General features: G+C 44.3%; 1 protein-coding gene across 2 annotated transcripts in view; it reads left to right on the top strand.

Moving 5' to 3' along the window:
- Positions 1-472: 472 nt before the first annotated feature.
- Positions 473-17625, top strand: part of LOC122920946 (PRKC apoptosis WT1 regulator protein-like) — a 50271-nt gene continuing 33118 nt past the window's right edge. The window contains exon 1 of one of the 2 annotated variants that reach the window (XM_044270786.1): positions 473-591. The gene's annotated coding sequence lies outside the window, so the exon portion shown is untranslated. Of the gene's footprint in view, positions 592-13740; positions 13878-17625 lie in introns of those variants that run through there. The other variant, XM_044270785.1, reaches the window with a different exon arrangement.

Raw genomic sequence — 17625 nt, 5'->3', positions numbered from 1 at the left:
CTTTAATTTAGTATTTATCAAAGAAATATTTCTCCGGCTTCTTGCCCTTTAATGGTAATATTTTCTCTTCATAGAATGGTCTGGGCTCTTCTCAACGGTCATGTTACCAAGAAAATAGTCTCAACCTGTCCTGTGACATGGACTGATAACTGTGTGTGCACGAGGCTGGCACATTTCAGGCATACCGATGTCTGGCCTCCACTCACATGCTGGCACTTCACAGAAGACACTTGACTGGCACAAAGCTATTGAACTTATTTAGAAAACCGAAACTTCAGCTGCTGCAGAAACTCTTTACTCAAATGAATGCAAAAAAATAATCTTTATTATCAGTATGCGATTACCAAGAACAGTGCTAACCATTATATAATGGAAACTAAATAGCAGTGATACTATGTTGTTTACAGACTCCCGTTCTACTGTTCTGACTGCATTGTCACATGCCTCTTAGAAGATCCTGACATGCCACCACGGAGGCCAGGCTGCAACGGCGTACGTGAACCTGTCCATGTGGAAGAAGACAGAAGGGGACGGAAATCCAGTGAAGGCAGCCCAGGAGCCATGGAGCTGGAATAAAGCTTCGAAAAGCAGGTAAGTACAGATTTCGTCACAGGTGCCACGACCTTCTCGCCATTTCCCGCAGGTCAGTGACATCATGACTATTTCACTGGCCGGGGCGTTGCTCAGCCCCGTTCACTTCAATGGGGCTGACCTGCACCTAGGTCATGTGACATAGTTGTGACATCACTGGACTGCAGGAAACAGCGAGAAGGCTGTGGCACTACTGCGAGTGCCACTGTCTTCTCAAACAGCTGATCGGTGGGGGTCCCGGGTGTCGGGCCCCCGCTGATCAGATGCTATAATCTATGATAGATCATTAGTAATAAAAGGTGTAGGACCCCTTTAAAAACTCCTTAGTGAGCACTAATACACCTTTTTACTGACGTAAACAAAGGGGGTTTTAGCTAAACAACTGGCTTTAATCAATCATTACATGCACCCTAAATGGCGCATTAAAAACTATAACTTGTCCTGCAAAAAAAAAAAAAAGACCTCATACAAGTGCTTTGACGAAAAAACATAAAAGTTATAGCTCTTGGAATTCGATTTTTAAAAAAGGTGTGTGGTCACTAAGAGGTTAAGCTTTGTAAAGAAGACACCTGCACAAATAATCTGTTCCTCAATCAGTGCAATACACGTTTTAGGTCATTGTTTCAATGTCCTTAAAGGGGTTGTCCAAATGGACTACATAGATTGGACATCAGCTCCAAAACAGCAGCTCCTGTTCTGTAGGATTAACGGGGTTGTGCTCACTGGCGGATCCAGAGGGGGGGGCAACGGGGCAGTGTGGAAGCGCTCATCTCCATAGTCATCTGTATCGCCGTCCTCAGGACAGCGATACAGATGACTGTGCTGAGGCAGGGGAGGGAGAGGCGTGTCCCTTCCTCTGATAGGCTGCCGGCACTAGGCCGGCAGCCTATCAGAGGCCGGCGCAGGCGGCGCGATGACGTCATCGCGCCGCCTGAGCCGTACAGCACGGGACACAGGCTGGAAGAAGCCTGCATCGCATCACTGCCAAGGAGGTAAGTATAAGTGTTTATTTTTATTTTTTTATATATATATATACACAATACCTTTACTAGCACATAATGGGGGGCTGTCATTACTGGCACATAATGGGGGGGCTGTCATTACTGGCACATAATGGGGGGCTATCATTACTGGCACATCATGGGGGGCTGTCATTACTGGCACATAATGGGGGGGCTGTCATTACTGGCACATAATGGGGGGCTGTCATTACTGGCACATAATGGGGGGCTGTCATTACTGGCACATTATTGGGGGGCTGTTATTACTGGCACATTATTGGGGGGGCTGTTATTACTGGCACATAATGGGGGGCTGTTATTACTGGCACATTATTGGGGGGGCTGTTATTACTGGCACATAATGGGGGGCTGTTATTACTGGCACATGATGGGGGGCTGTTATTGCTGGCACATTGGGGGGGCTGTTATTACTGGCACATTATTGGGGGGGGCTGTTATTACTGGCACATTATTTGGGGGGGGGCTGTTATTACTGGCACATAATGGGGGGCTGTTATTACTGGCACATTGGGGGGCTGTTATTACTGGCACATTATTGGGGGCACTTATTACTGGCACATTATTGGGGGCACTATAGGGGCATCTACTGAGGCCACAAAGAAGGGGTATTTTATATGGGGGGCTCTGTACAGTAGAATTTTATACTGGGACACATTATGGTGGGTACTATGGGGAAGGGGGGAGAGGAGTACTATAGGGTCATCTATGGGGGGCACTAAGAAGGGGTATTTTATACATGCAAATTATGGGGGCCACTGAGGGCATCTACTGGGGCATTTTATACTGGTACATTATGGGGGGCACTAGGAGTAAGGGGGGAGAGGAGCACTATGGAGGCTAATACTGGGTGCACTATATAGGGGTATTTTATACTGGCACGTTATGGGGCACTACGGGGACATTAGCTCAACTGGGGGCATTGCAAGGGGGTATTTTTTGCACTGTCACATTATAAGGGGAATTATTTCTACTGGGGGGGGGCATTATGGTGGGATTTATTACTCCCCCATGGTATGACCCCCTAGTAGCAGCACCAGCCTCTCCCTGCTCTGCTATCCCTCTGCCCCTTCTCCAAATCCTTATTATGAAATCTTACTCATTAGGATAAAACACAATATCAGCTCCGCCGAGCCCCCGGCCAAAGTGTGGAAGTGGCGTCCGAGATCCCCAAGGGCCAAGCCAAGTAACTGTAAGTTTTCATGTGAAATATGTTTATTTTATACACATATAGCAAACACTGTGCTACGCAATATACAGTATATCTCTACACTGTGCCACACAATTTACAGTATACCTCTACTGTGCCACACAATGTACAGTATACCGCTACACTGTGCCACACAATATACAGTATACCTCTACACTGTGCCACACAATATACAGTATACCTCTACAGTGTGCCACACAATGTACAGTATACCTCTACACTGTGCCACACAATGTACAGTATACCGCTATACTGTGCCACACAATATACAGTATACCTCTACACAGTGCCCCACAATGTACAGTATACCTCTACTGTGCCACACAATGTACAGTATACCGCTACACTGTGCCACACAATATACAGTATACCTCTACAGTGTGCCACACAATATACAGTATACCGCTACACTGTGCCACACAATATACAGTATACCGCTACACTGTGCCACACAATATACAGTATACCTCTACAGTGTGCCACACAATATACAGTATACCGCTACACTGTGCCACACAATGTACAGTATACCTCTACACTGTGCCTCACAATATACAGTATGCCTCTACACTGTGCCCCACAATATACAGTATACCTCTACACTGTGCCACACAATATACAGTATACCTCTACACTGTGCCCCACAATATACAGTATACCTCTACACTGTGCCCCACAATATACAGTATACCTCTACACTGTGCCCCACAATATACAGTATACCTCTACACTGTGCCCCACAATATACAGTATACCTCTACACTGTGCCACACAGTATACAGTATACCGCTACACTGTGTAGTCTGTTCTATAAGCACCATTGTTTTGTGGCGGCGGACAGAAAATAATCTGGAAGTGCCCCTCCCGAGATCAGGCTCTGGATCCGCCACTGGTTGTGCTTGGTTGTGCTATGAGTAAAAGTTAAATTAAAGGGATTGTTTCATGAGAAATATTCTACCGTTTTGAAACCAGCACCTGGATCTGATTAGTTTTCTAACTGCAGGTAAATAAAATGTTATTATAGCTACTGAGTTATTCACTGAACTCTATCAGTATAGCGCCACCTGCTGTTTGCTCTATCTCTAATGTCCCTGTCCTGCTCACTGAGATGGAAGCACATGCTCAGTCCCATCCTTCAACTGCCACCAGCTGCATTAGAAAGGACACGCCCCCTGAGAAAGGACACACCTCCTAAACTGACAGCTTAGAATAAATCTAGCAGAACAATTGGAGCAATGAAGGGGGAGATCTCTGGATCCGTGTCAGGTACAGGGCTGGGTCTAGCTTTGTTAGAAGGAGGTTGCCCTGTACTTGATTATGTATGATTTTCATTTTTTACATTATTCATGGGATAACCGCTTTAACTAAATGGAGGTCCATCTGCTGGGACCCACACTGATCCCTAGATCCCTGGTCGAGCATGCACCCTGCCGCTCCAATCATTCTCTATAGAACTGCCGGAAATAGTCAAGTGCTATGCTTACCTATTTCGGGTAGTCTCATAGCAAATAAATGGAGCAGCTGCATGCTTTATCTGATGCTCTATTGGGATGGGGGAAGAGGACCCCCATTCTTGGGATTCTTCAAGGTCCCATCGTTCTGATCTCAATCAATCAGTTATCCCCTGTCCTGTGGATATGGGATACCTTTTAATCATGGTACAACCCCTTTAATTTAAATAGGCACCATGCAATACTACAGCCACATAGACTAACTATTGAGAAACCAGGCCTGTGATCATCGGTTGATTTTTGTGGTCATTTAGCAAGGGATTATCCAAATGGGGCAAGATCTTTAAGGTGCTACTATAGCGTGATGGAAGCACATGTTCTATCTTTTTGCGGAATGGAGGGAATCGCAGACCCATTCAAGAGAATCGGTCTGCGATCCCCATGCACCTGCCCCGCGGAAGGTTCCCATGCATTTCGGACCGCAATTTGCGGTTCACAGAACGGGACACCAACTGTCGTGTGAACGAGCCCTTATGCCCAGTTCTGATACTGTGCTACCGTAGCGTGTGGTCCCAGTGAGTAGACTGCACAGTGCAGTATTATTGCAGTACTATTGCTGTGCCGAATGCTGCTTATAGTGCAACGGTCCCGATGATGAGACTACACACTATAGTGTTATTGTCTCAAGAGACCGCACACTATAGTAGCACCCCTTTAAGTTGTACAGAGAGTGCTGAAGTTTTACCTGCAAAGCAGTTGGATGGAGTAGACATAACAATCCCAATGATGGTAATTTTGTCCACTGGAGAAGTGTTTTCTCAAGGAGCCACATCAGTCAATGTTCTGCGCCGGGTACAATGCTCTGCCCTTCCTTTTCCTTCTTTATGGCAGTAACGCTTTTTTCATGCATGCATGTGTGCATCCACCTACTGCGTGCTGGGCCAGCGCATGCGTCATTGCTGAGGTGTCTGAACACCAAGTGGCCTGTAGACATGGCGTCACCGCTGAAGAGCACAATGCTGTTGGCAGGGTTATGTGATATCACGAACAAACTCCAAAATGGACCTGAATCGGTACCGTGAATACATTACAAAAGGTGATGTATGGGATAGTGGATTGATCACTACAAAAAAGTCTGATCCCGGAATACCCCTTTAATTTGTGTTGGAAATTATGCAACAGTTTTATATATCAGAAAATGACCTATTGTTTAAATCTCATTTTTATGTTTAACGTTCTTTTAAAATATTTTTTGATGTTATTTTTTATTTTCAATGTCATTATCTATATTTAAACAAAAAACATAAAATCCTGCAGTTTTCGCACTGGCCACCTTGCCTAATAGTTATCAGTTATCTGTCGTTCTAATCCTGCCTGTAATGATATCACCTCTGTGTATAGATAAGACAGGATCCACCATTCACAATAGGTGATTGTCAGATCTCATCTATTCTTTCCTTGTACAATGACCTCTGCACAGGTCACAGAGCATGCCCAAAAAACTCTCCCATAGAAGCCTATGAGGTCTCCTCCTGACCACTGTGTCTATGGACCATGGGGCTGCCATAAAGCAATTTAATTAAAGGGATATTCCGATCTGAGACAATGGGGACTTATCGCTAGGATATGCCCCTACTGTCTGATAGGTGCGGGTCCCCTCTGGGAACCGCACCTACATTGAGAATCGAGCGGGGAAGGTGATGGCCAGAAGTCCCCGGGTTTCTCTGGGTCCGGCCACCACCAAGCGCTCTCTCCATAGTACTGAATGGTAGCGCACTGCTGTTGTGCGGCCACCGCTCCCATAAATTTCTATGGGGCCGACGGAAATAGCAAACCAGCCCCGTTGAAATGAATGAAGGGCAGGTGCTGATGTGCAGGGCACCCTCCTGGACTTTGCTGACTGCGTTTACGAGATAGGTGGGACCCGCACCTATCAGACAATGGGGGCATATCCTAGCGATATGCACCAATTGTCTCAGATGGGAATACCCCTTTAATGCCTTCTTAATGCTGTTTAGAACAGCTCAGGCAAGATGGCCGCCTCATAATCATGTTCAGGAAACAGAATAAAAAAAATCTACAATCAGAAAATAAAAACACATACAAAAAGGGATATGTGTTACTATGTAGTTTTAACTGGCCGATAATATCTATGTGTTAATGGAACCCATTTTACTCTGAAACCTGACAGCACAGGTGGCTTCTGACATAAAATGGGGGGCAACCTCGCCCAGGCAACAGTGTCCTAAATGTATGGTTAGTTAAATCCCTATCCAGCTACCAGCTAGGCACAGACTATGGATAAGGGTGGCGCGTTTTAGGAAAAAAAAAATCTTCCTTTTTTCTAATGTCAGACAACCTCTTCCAACGGAGCAGGTTTGAAGTTGTCAGGAAGAGCGGGAAGTAGGTTGTGATGATAAAAGAAAATAAGTTGCAAAAAAACCAAAAAGCTTTTTTGGGGTTTTACCTCCTCACAGATCAGTCTGAATTAAGAGCACTATGTGCAGCAGCCGTTGGGGGTTAATTCAGACTTTTTTCCACTAAGGACCCTTTTCGGTAAAGTGTGTTATTAGAGATTATATTATCCAGACCACTAGGCTTTATTGCAAACAGGATTACAGGGATAAGTAATATAAATAAGAATTGTACCGTAATATAACTGAATATCGCCGGGGGGCGAGGGGAGGTTGGAGCGGTGAAGCGAGGAGGGGGGTTCATAAGGTTTGAAGGGAAGGGAGGCTCTCATTCTAATATAAATACAGAAAATGGAGGAACCTTAGCATGTCAGAATTATGAGAGTGAGTAAATTGTTACAGTACCAAAAGTAAATGTAAGGTAGCTCATGCACTGTCATCCATATCCATATTAGCTTTTAGGAAAAGAAGAGAAAACAGCGTTGGGCGCTACCCAGGATAAGCACATGGACCAATAGAGATAAACTTGAGGGCATGGTCTTACCTTGGGTTGTTGGATAAGCCACAACAACTAGGCTTGCATACATGATTCAAATGGACTGTGTTATGGTGGCACTCCTCTCCCACTGCCGACCTGCTGACTAGAGTAGAAAGAAGTGCCATATCTCTTACTCTCCGTCTGCGCTGAAGCTGCCGGGGTCCCGAGGCTCCAAGGCGGCCATTCCCATGTGTCTCCTGCCTGTAGGCCACAGCCTGCTCCTGATGATATAGTTCCTCCCTTTGTTTCTAAAGCACATGCGCTTTTGCCAACTCTTAAAAGGGCCAGCGTGCATGTCCTGATCCATTCCAGCCTATGGCTAGCCAACTGTGGGTTTATAAGATGTAGTGCCCTGGAGCAAGGGTATTTTGGACTATGCAAGAAATTCAAACAAAAAAGAAGCATCAGAAGGGGATCAATAATAGGGGGAGGAAAAGGGTAGGGGGAGTGGGGAGGGTAAAGGAGAAAAAAGTGGAATGGGGTGGTGGGTGAAGTGCTGAGGAAGGGAGGGTAGTGAGACGGGCACCACAGGATGTGGTAACTTAGAAAAAAGTAACGTCAAAGGCAAGAGAGGCAGCTCTCACTAGATAGGACCAAATGTCCAGACCGGCCTGACTTGCAGGCCGTAGTTAATGTCAATGGAGGAAGAAAAAAAGAATGTAACAGTGGATCGCCAGCGGCTGAAGAAAAGGTAAGATAGTGAAAAAGCCCCAATAGGTGTATCAGAGGTCCCCCTGATATCCCCATTGGGGCTTTTTCACTATCTTACCTTTCCTTCAGCCGCTGGCGATCCACTGTTACATAGTAACATAGTACATAAGGCCGAAAAAAGACATTTGTCCATCCAGTTCGGCCTGTCATCCTGCAAGTTGATCATTCTTTTTTTCTTCCTCCATTGACTTTGGACTATGGACATTTGTGGACATTTGCCCCTATTGCTCCTGCTCAAAGACATCAACTCACTACTTTAGTGCACTTGGAAGGGTTAACTTGCACTATGATTTGTGCCATTGTTTGCACTTTTACTGTATTGTTAAACCGCTTTTGTGTGTTTATTGTAATGTACGTATCCTGTTCATTTGCACTGTTATTGCACTATATCTGCACTGCAGTATTGAAAGGGTTAATGCACAGCCAGCTAATACTGAGAAACTATAGGGACTTTCTATCTATGCACTAATAAGTTAGAGATCTTCCACAGTTACTATAAAGGACTATGCAAAGTTTTAGAGGGAAAAAACGGACACACTGATGTTTTGACTGTCTGGTTTAACTCTCTTGTTTATGTCTGGAAAAACTGCTTAGTTATTCCCATAGACTCGTATTGAAACTCTATATAAGTCTATGACAGGCTGAAATTGCAACAATGTTTTTGTTTAGGCTGTGCATCTCCACTCCACCCCTCTTATTAGAAAAGCCCATTAGAAGAAGTTAGAGCCCATGTTGTCTGCATATAGGGACCAATGTTTAGACAGAACGCACAGGTGACCAGAAGAAGACGTTGACATGGGGATACTTTGCCACAGATCGATAGGGGTCTGACAAACGGGATCCCCCCCCTCCCGATAAGCTGTTTGAGAAGACTGAGCTGCTTATAGGCCATGTGAACGATGAACGTGTCATTACTGGCCTAGGAGAATCTGTGAGAAGGCTGCGGTGCTACTGCGAGCGCCAGTGCCTTCCCTTTAACCAGAGGGCCAACCAGATGACTGAATCACAGACTCGGGGCAGCCAACCCTCTTGCCAGGATACAAGCCTTCTCAGATAGAGGGACAGTTAGATCAGGCCTTTTCTCAGCACAGAACCTTCTTCTGCCTGGGAGGAGACTGTGTAAGCCAGCCTTATGCCTCGCTTGTATTGTTTTGCACTTGAGTTCCTCCAGTAAATAAGCACACTGGTTTACTGCAAATTCTGGCTCTCTGGAATTATTTCCCATTGGGTGCACCACACCTTACATTCCCCTCCGGAGAGCAGCAATATATGGTGACACCTTGACAGTGTTCAGGGGACCCTGCGCATTGGGACCACCCCAAACTTGGTCACTACAGTGAAAACCTTCCCTTGAGGAAGGTGCCTGAACGTTAGGTTGCCTAGTTGCTAGTAACCAGTAAAGGTGTTCAGTTCTACTTGTTTACCTGTGTGCTGACCTCTGCCTGTTTACAGACTCTGACCCTCCCCTGTCTGTCCTGACCTTAGCCTGTTTACTGTATTGACGCTTTGCTGCCTGCTCTGACCTTGGTCTAGTGTCACGGATTCGTACAAATGCTGCCTGCTGACTGTTTCCTGACTATGAGTATTGCCTTACTGTTCGGTGCCTTGCACCAGTGTTTATGATCCTCTGCCAACTACACTGGAACTATTCCTAGAGGTATCCACCTGTTGTCTTCCCTGCAGCAAAGGCCAGATCCCTGTATATACTTTAAAGGGTGAAAACCAGGGGACTGCCAGGATAACGGCCTTAAGATTATCCCCAAGTCTAGCCCTAGTTGGTGCAGTGGTTCCACACCTATTGTCCTTAACAGATTGTCAGCTACAGGTGTCAAGAAATCGTGACTGGACTGCTATGGACGTCAGGACAAATTGGTGTGCATAGAAGTACAAACAAAGCTCAAAAAAAGTTCTGGACACGAATACTTGCCAAATTTGATCTAATAAGGTATTTATTTAAATCCAAACATAATGCATTTCCAGTTACTAGACCCTTCTTCAAATGTAACATATACAACAAGCTTTATAGAGATTTAAAAATCTCCAGCAGGGGAAGGAAATACTCTAGGTTTGATATCCTAGAAACATATGTCAACTTATACAAGTGTATGGTATAAATGTCAGGTATAAAATAATTAATTTTTTGCCAAAATATTTGTTCTGCTCGTTGCAGTAACTAACAGCTAGGGGTTTATGCATTCGCCTGGTGCGTCTGACCCATACAGTATGTTCACATCTGCGTTGGAGCCTCCATCAAAGAAATTGTCAAAAATAGTGGAGAGAAAAGTTCCCCAAGCAGGAATCTTTGCTCTGCAAAAAAAAAAAAAAAAAAAAAATCGGGAACAGAAACTGAACAGATCCCATCCCATTATAGTTAATAGGATCCGTTAGGTTCCATTTGTGTCAGTTATGTGCCAAATCCCACAATTCATTTTTTTCTGTTCTTCTGCTCCTATAACAGAGCAGAAGATTAGAAAATAATAGCGGTGATTTGAAAGCAGCCATAATCTACCATAATTATAATTTAATCAAAATCAAATACTATAATAAAGTTAGAAAGACAATCCACATTAGAAAATCAGTATCCATGTGGCTACATCTAGTACTGCAGCTCGGCCCTGTTTAAGGGATTGGAACTGAACTGCAGTACCAGACACAGCCACATGGGCAAGACTCACACGGTATGAGCATGATCAGCTATTTCTACACCAGCTTAGGGCTTCTAGTTTTTGGTAACAGTGGGGGTATTAAAAAGAACCGCAGGGGAGAGCGGAGAGAATAGGAATGGTAGTAGCAATAATTGAGTAGTAGCTACTCACAGCAGCAATTCTCTTGCTATGTCACTCCCCTAGGGCCGTTCAGTGATAAGAAGGGCGCACCTTTTCTTCACTTTAGGGCACACCATGGTTCAGGGGTTCTGCCTGGTGTTGGTTGGGGTGTCCCCTGAAGCGTGGAGGCAATGATGAGGCAGATTTACCAATAAAACGATACTTGCAAGTGAAGATCAGGCACACCGGTTAAAGCAGATCCAGAGGACCTATCCAGAGGATAGGTCATCAGTATCTGATCGATAGGGGTCTGACAAACGGAATCCCCCCCCCCCCCCGATAAGCTGTTTGAGAAGACTGAGCTGACTATAGGCCATGTGAACGATGAACATGTCATCACTGGCCTAGGAGAATCTGTGAGAAGGCTGCGGTGCTACTGCGAGCGCCAGTGCCTTCTCAAACAGCTGATCGCGTGTGTGTGGGGGGGTCCAGATCAAATGCTGGTGACCTATCCTGAGGATACAGTACCTTGCAAAAGTATTCACACCCCTTGAACTTTTCCATGTATTTTTCCTGTTACACCCACAAACTTAAGTTTATTTAATTGTATAGACCAACACAACGAAGCCCGTAAATAAAATCCAGTAGATGTCCATTGAGAAGGACATGGAAGGTCGATAAGCACCTGTTTTGGGAAACTGACCTACACAAACATTACTGCTGTAAATGGCCATGCACAATACTGACTCAGTGAGCTTTGTAAGACATGTACTGTCCTTGGCTGTAAGGACTACTCCACATGTCAATGGTGGCATGCACCTTGCCACACAGCAACAATTCCAAGGAGCGGCCCACATTCTCTGCTATGTGAAAGTGCAAGGCAAGGATGGCTTTTTTTTGACAAGTTGCCTAAAGGCAGTGCAATCCATTAAGTGGTACAGCAGTCTATGTACCACCAACCACTTGGCCAAGTGGTAGCTTTGCTCACATTGCTGGCTATTTCTGTTTTCCCATGCTTCATGCCCATGTTCTATTCTCTGCCTAGAGAGCTTGAGGTGGTTTTGTTGGCAAGCAATTTTGTGAAAAATCGGCATGGACCTTCACCACTCGAGCTTGCCCTAAACAAGCTCCGGTGGAGAAACGCACACCAATACGTCAGGAGGTACACTATCAGTACCTGGATTAATGTTGTGAAAGATTTATTGTGCTTTTGGATGATGTGGTTCACATTAATAATAAATTGAGTTGTATAAATGTATGCAACATTGATTAACATCGTGTTTGCAACAGCCTTCCTGAGAAAGCCTAACTGAATTGTGAATTATATGATGAAGATTGGGGTGTTGGGGGTGATTTACATTAAAGGAATGATTTAAAATGACCACCAGCAACCTGTCCTAGAATGTGAGCAGGACTAGTTGCCTCCACTTTCAGAGCTGCCTAGGGAGGTGAGAGGGTGTGGCCTCACTACACTGCTGAACAATAGATGGTAATGATGTCATCCTGCCTACGATATGTCATCATTGCTGAGCAGCCTGACAGCAACACTCACCAATATGTAGTTTATGCAATTGTCACAGTGTAGTGTGTCGTGAGGCCCCCTCACCCCCTAGGCATCTCTGCAACGGGAGGCAACCAGTACTCCTCATGTTCTAGGTTGCTAGCGGACATTTTAAACATTTCCCAGAGAACCTATATCCCATAGACTATCTCCCCTCGTGAAGTGAGTCATAACACAGATTTTCTTGGTTTTACCTTGTTCTTATCTTTTGATATGTTTTAAGGTGTTATCTGATACCCACTATGTATTTTGATTGTTATTAGACATTACTACATTCTCCTATTTAGTTTTATTCACACACTACGTTACATGGTTGGCGCCCTTGAGTCTGGCTGGGCCCACTTTTTGTTTCTCTTTTTCCAAGTATAGCTACATACTTGCCAATTATCCCGAATTTGCATGGACTGTCCCTAATTTTCAGAGACAGTCCAAACAAATTCGCACTGTCCAAGGCCAAAAATGGGCAGAGCTAATGTAAGCTCCACCCAGGACTGGGCATTCTCTGGTGGGCTTGGGGTGTTGCCGGGGGCAGGGCTAACATTCCCTGAATTTGCCAACTTATATATTGGTAAGTGTGTAGCTATTGTCTTCTCTTCACTGTGAAATAACCTCTCTGACCCTAAACTAGCTGTATTCTGTGAATTAAGATCTCTTTCCTCTTATCTAACAGGCGAAAAACAGAAAAACATGGCAGATTCTGATTGGTTTCTCACATAGCGCCTGTGACACGTCTACTGACATCACAGCTCTAGTCCTTCCTGATTGGCTGAGGCTGACTGCAAGGCATTATGGACAAACCCGCCTGGATGAGGTCATGTGATCCTCCTTCTTCATCTTCTCACCCTCCCTGTATTATGATATGTAAAATGGTGGATGCCATTTCGATTGATTCATGCTCGACAAATCCCCAAAACTTCGGATTCGTTAAACTGAAGTTTCTGGGAAATTCATAACTATTTCAATTTGTTTAGAATCAATGAGTTCATCATCTGCTGATCTCAGTACAATCGTCACACTCTGACATCAGTCATATTATTTACAGACACGTCAGTGGAGAATTTCCGTTGACGTGTATTAGAAGGTTCAGAGGTCCTTGCAGCAGATCACGTAGAACTTCGGTGGCTGGTGTTTACCTCATTGTGTCAGGTGGGGGAGCTCACAGATCATGTTCTGTGCAGCGTCCAGACGCATACTCTTCACATCGCACTTCTCATCATCCATGCACTTGTTGGCTCCTGTAACCACAACAATTCATGTATTTCATTTTTTTCATATTTCTTTTTTTTTTTGCAACGTAAAAAAAAATTAAAAATTCCATCTAAATTTAACCATCAATCATGAGGAGCTTTCCCCCTTTTTTGTTAAATGGAGGAAATGATTCACTGCCTTTTGGAAGTAAAGCATGCCAAGTCCCAGGCACGTTCCTATATATGGAGTCTGGGGTGTTCGGGAGGGGGGAAGAGGGTTTGCGAGGCTCCTCCTGTCAGGATCAGAGGTTTCTGGTCCTTTGGGAAGCAGTGTCTGATCTGCACAGCTTCGGGCAGGGGGTCTCACTCCTCCCCCAGGGAGTTCCCACACTGCAGGCGGAAGCAGAGGGATCCTCTCTCCAGCAAGGAGGTATCAGGCATGGGGTCATCTCCCCCCCATTACTGGACTCTGCAATGCCCACTGAGCACTTATTAACAATCTCTACCTGTATGCTTATGCCACCTACTTGTTGCTTGCTATGCCTGCTACATCACTATGCCAATGTTATAGCATCCCTGTACCTGTCTTATTGTACCTTTTATAACATCATCATCCTCTTATTACCTCACTGTGCTGCAATACTGTACCTGTGTTATTACCTCAGTATACCTCCTATTGTATTACTGTACCTGTGTTAATACCCTGCTGTACCTGCTATTGCACTGCGATACATGTCATTCTATCACTTTTCTCCTGTTACATTTCTATATCTCTTTTATTACATCATTGTACCTGTGTTATTCCATTACTGCCCCTACGCTATTACACGGCAGTGCCTGTTTTTTTTATTGTATGTGAGGTTGCAATCTATACGTCACTATTATTACATTACCTGTGTTTATACATTACTGTAGTACCTGTGTTACTTAATCATTGTACTTGCTATTACATCACGTCACCTGTGTTACTGAATCACTGTAAGAGCTATTTTATCATGTAACCTGTGCTACTATATCACTGCACCTCATATGACATCACTGTACCTGTGTTACTATATCACTGCACCTCATATGACATCACTGTACCTGTGCTACTATATCACTGCACCTCATATGACATCACTGTACCTGTGTTACTATATCACTGCACCTCATATGACATCACTGTACCTGTGTTACTATATCACTGCACCTCATATGACATCACTGTACCTGTGTTACTATATCACTGCACCTCATATGACATCACTGTACCTGTGCTACTATATCACTGCACCTCATATGACATCACTGTACCTGTGTTACTATATCACTGTGCCTGATATGACATTACTGTGCTAGTATATTACTACACCTTATATTACATCACTGTACCTGTTACTATATCACCATACCTGATATGACATTACTGTACCTGTGCTAGTATATTACTACACCTTATATTACATAACTGTACCTGTGCTAGTATATTACTACACCTTATATCACATCACTGTACCTGTGTTACTATATCACCGTGCCTGATATGACATCACTGTACCTGTGTTACTATATCACCGTGCCTGATATTACATCACTGTACCTGTGTTACTATATCACTATGCATGCTATGACATCACTGAACCTGTGTTTGTTCACCAAGCTGATGTTACATCACTATACCTGTGTTACTATATCACTGTGCCTGATATTACATCACTTAACCTGCTTTTGTATATCACTATGCCTCATATTACATCACTGTACCTGTGTTACTATATCACTATGCTGATATGACATCACTGTACCTGTGGTACTAAATCACTGTTACTTATATGACATCACTGAACCTGTGTTACTGTTTTACTTTGTTACTGTTTGCTTGTGACTAATAATTCATCACTGAACCTATGTTATTATCTCACTGCACCTCATATTATATCACTATATCTGTGTTACTACATCACTGTGCCTGAGATTACATCACTGTACCTGTGTTACTACATTACTGTGCCTGAGATTACATCACTGCACCTGTGTTACTACTAGAGATAAGCGAATTGAATCAGACGAAGTGGAATTCGATCCGAATTTCATGAAAAATTGGATTCGCAATGAATGCGAATTTCCTTGCGCTTCGTGGTAACGAATCACAATTTTTCCTAAAATGGCGGCTACATGTGTCAGGACATGGGGCAAGGAACTCTGGGAAGGCGGGCTGACCCATAATGCCATGCATGCAGCCAATCAACAGCCAGCCATTTTCAAGCGTTCTGAGTGCAGGTACAGATGTGAGAAGGCGCTAGGAACAGCAATTGCAAAAACCTCATTGTGAAAAAAAAAACTTTAAAAAAAATAGCTATAAGTGCAGGGAAAGTATAGGGAGGAGCCATTTCAAAGCATCTTAGTTGAAGAGCCTTTAGTGGCTTATATCTGTGGAAAAAGAAAAATATATACGCATTTCACTTCTGCAGTTATTTGTGTAAAAAGAGTTTAGTGGCCTATTTCAGTACAAAAAAGGAAAAATAAATATATGCATGTTACTTCTGCAGTTATATGTGGTGAAAGCGTTTATTGGCCTATTTCAGTACAGAAAGAAAAAAATATACGTACTTCACTGGTGCACTTATTTCTGCTAAAAGCGTTTACTGGCTTATTTCAGTACAAAAAGAAAAATATTTTCTCAGTTCACTTCTGCAGTTATATGTGTTGAAATTTTACAGAAAGAAAAACATATACGCACTTCACTGGTGCACTTATTTGTGGCAAAAGCATTTAGTGCCCTATTTCAATATAGAAAGAAAAAAATATACGCACTTCACTGGTGCAATTTCTGCTAAAAGTGTTTACTGGCCTATTTCAGTACAAAAAAAAAGTATATTCTCAGTTCACTTCTGCAGTTATATGTGTTGAAATTGTACAGAAAAAAAAAACATATACGCACTGCATTGGTGCACTTATTTGTAGGAAAAGTGTTTAGTGGCCTATTTCATTAAAGAAAGAAAAAATATACGCACTTCACTGGTGCACTTATTTGTGGCAAAAGCGTTTAGTCGCCTAGCTCAATACAGTAAGAAAAATATTTACGCACTTCACTGGTGCATCTATTTGTGGTGAAAGTGTTTAGTGGCCTATTTCAGTACAAAAAGAAAAATATTTTTGTTGATTTTTAGGGGTGTTTTAATTTGCTTTTAGTTTATTTAGTTCAGCTAAAAGTAGGTCAGACAGAGAAGTGCCAGGCCATGCACAGAGGAGTGGCAGAGGCCTAAATGTTTCTGTCGCAGCAGAAGGGAGCGTGGCAGCAGGAGTCGCAGTGAGAGGCATGAGCTCCCGGTGTCATCTAGTGGTCGTGTTTTGACCAGCAACCCAGCTGTTCTTGATTGGTTAACTCGGTCATCCACGTCATCCCAAGTGGCGTCAGACACCCCCAGCCAACAGTCGGTTGGTTAGTCAGACACAACCCTTAGTTGGCATGGCAGGCCCTGTCCTCAACCTGCCTCTGTCCTTTTCTGTTCCCTTACCGAGAGAAGTATTATATGCTGTAGGCTCAGCTCCACTTTTCAGCGAGGAAGAGCTACTAGAGGGCGGTCAGCAGCTACTGCCCGGCCAAGATCTAGAGGAGACATCCACCGCTTCCTCCGCTAGGCGGGCAAGTAGTGATGAGGAGAGTGGTGTGGGAGGTGGTGTTGCGAGCTGTCAGGCTCCTGACCGAGAGACCGTTGAGGAGGACATCAGTGATGTGCAGATACTACTCAATGATGATGAAGCCAATCTCACTTGGGAGCCGGGTGCAGAAGGGGCTTCATCATCATCAGGAGAAGAGGGTGGCAGCTTGCCCATGAGCCAGCAAGTCGCTAGGGTGGCCGGGAGTCAGCAGGGTGGCAGCAGTGGGAGGTCGGGAGCCAAACGTGCCCGGGATAGACTACCTGCTTTGCAGCAGCCTACCTGCCCGGGAAGTAGCGGTGTAGGGGTTCACAGAGGCAGCGGCTGTAGCAGTCAGTCAGTGAGGAGTGTTGGGATAAAATCACCTACTAGGCGGTGTGGCATCTTTTTTTTTTTAAGCCGTCGAAGGAGGTGAATGTGGCCATATGTAGAATCTGTGGACAGAAGGTGAAGCAGGGCCAGGGTGCCAATGTTGGCCCTGCGTCAACATATGCAGCGTCACCATAAAAAGAATCTTGGCTCAGATGTGGTGGTCC

Source organism: Bufo gargarizans, chromosome 10 (genome assembly GCF_014858855.1).
Source record: "Bufo gargarizans isolate SCDJY-AF-19 chromosome 10, ASM1485885v1, whole genome shotgun sequence".
Lineage (NCBI taxonomy): Eukaryota > Metazoa > Chordata > Amphibia > Anura > Bufonidae > Bufo > Bufo gargarizans.
Note: the sequence above shows the minus strand (reverse complement) of the source record. Positions and strands in the feature narration are given on the sequence as shown.